This window comes from Pteropus vampyrus, unplaced genomic scaffold (assembly GCF_000151845.1).
Source record: "Pteropus vampyrus isolate Shadow unplaced genomic scaffold, Pvam_2.0 Scaffold154, whole genome shotgun sequence".
In the NCBI taxonomy this organism is placed as follows: domain Eukaryota; kingdom Metazoa; phylum Chordata; class Mammalia; order Chiroptera; family Pteropodidae; genus Pteropus; species Pteropus vampyrus.
Window position 1 is genome coordinate 303,868 of NW_011888935.1, and position 2,247 is coordinate 306,114.

Genomic DNA, 2,247 nt, shown 5'->3' on the forward strand with positions numbered 1-2,247 from the left:
AAAAGTTATATTTTCTAATAATAAGTTAACATGTCAATATCACCGCTTTTGTTTATTTGATTCTCAATGGTTTGGTTATTCTGATTCAGCACCCAAACCAAACCATATCAAGGTATAGTAATAACTGAATAAACTTTTAATGAAGAGGACTAGACTTGTGACATGGTACCTTTGTCAAACCATTGCTACAAGGCCTCTGCGGCTGGTCTGATCCTCCCCCGGCAAAACCTTCTCTTCCATTCAACTGTTTTTAAGTTTTAACAGCAGGCAGATATCTAGGTTAAGCTGTCTCAAGGTTCTGACACCTGACCTAATGTTGTATAATATCCAATGCTTATTTAAAAGAATAAAAATGCATGGCGATTTCTAGAAGACTAAAATGAAGTTCTTATAAATACATAAATCAAAATACCCAAAGGGTTCAAGTAGCAAAATCTGCAGTCTTGACACTACACATTATACCATCTCTCCTTATCTTTCTCTTTCTCTGCCTGACAATGTCTCCATTGTGTGTCATTTACTGAGACGGTTGACTGTATTGATGTGGTAAACTGTTTATATAATGTCAAAGCCCAGAAGGTTAATGAAGTGCAATATAATTTCTTTCAGATAAAGTTATGGCACTATTGCTGATAGGTATTACAACCGTATGAGGAAAGCATCAGCACTGCACAGAGACGTATTATCTGCCTTGGAACTGTACATGGAGTCTCCCTGTACGTGTGACCAAAACTCACAGACAAGAAAATACAGCATGACATACCGTAAAACCCCCTTAGGGCATCCACCATTAGAAAACAGACTCTGCCTTTTAGAATCTATGTTCATGGATGGTTGAGGGGCCATTGAACTGATAATAATTAGTTTTCTGTGATGACTTATCCAGTTTAATAAAACCCTTCTCAGTGCCTGCCAAAAAATTGTGAGCAGAAGGGAGGTGGGAAGTACCTGATTTTTAGACCTTTACAGAGCAAGTCTCAATTTTTGTAATACTATTATCATTTGCTGATTTAACATGAAATTTAAGAAATGAGTGAGAAGGAGAAAAAGACAAAATGTTTAAGCTGTAACAGAGCTCTTTAGTTTGTTTTGTAGCAATTAACTTTCAAAACGACTGGGACAGAAAACCCTTCTGAATTCACAGGTGCTTATGAAAACTTGAAAACTTGAAGGGTTGTGAAAGGACCGGGAACAGAGATGTGTGTCAGACTGCTTTATTTCCCGTAGCTTGCATTGGTTCGAACGTATTTAATTTCTAATTCTCCACCATCTTTATAAAAGACAGAGAAATATATACTGTGAGAAATGTGATTTATAATAGCATCATTATCCCATAATTGAAAACACTGAGTGTTTGGTAGGCTGGTGGGATATGCCCATTAGAAATAACCTGTAGCTCTGGAGGCCAGAGGGTTGCTATGACAACCAGGCAAGAGTTTAATAATAGCTCTCCCTCAAAGCTGGAAAACTGACAGAAAGATGAGAGCTCTAAACGCAAGTGTTTCTCATATATATGCAAACAAGCACCAAATACATTTCTTTCTTTGTTCAATAAATATTCATTGAATGCCTGTGCTGTGCCTGGCACTAGATTAGGAGCTGTGGAGGGCACATTCCAGTGTAGGAGACAGATAATGAAGAGTAAACAAATCGATAAACTGGATAATTCCAGCCTGTGAGGCCGCAGTACAAGAAAGTAACAGGACTCTGATACTAAACACCCAGTATCAGTACAGAACATAGAGAACCAGTCACAGTATATCTCAAAAATCTCGCCTTTAAGCTTGTAAGAGATTTAGTAGAAGTGAAACAGAGAATGACAGAAACCCAGCTACTAACTGAAGTATTACTTACTCTTCGCTTGCTAGCAGAGCTTAGGACTCTATATGAAACTAAGCGAGTTTGTTTTTAAAATAAGTATGGATATTTTTAATTAAGATTATAATGATAAAACTTATATACTCAACAGAAGCAATTATTCAAAATGTCCTCTGGCAGCCGTTCTGAAGCTTCGACAAACACGAAAAAAGTGACGCTACGTGTGCATATCAAATAAACTATGATTAACCTGAAGTCAGTACAAGAATTCATCAAGAAACTGAGTTTTGAATAGGTTATTGTGGCTGATGCTCCCGGCTTCTCTGAAGGGTTAAGAAGTAGATTACACTCACACAGCACTGCAAAAATGATCCAGGCACAGAAAATGCTAGAATATTGCTCAATAGCCGAGCTTGCTCTAAGAAATTT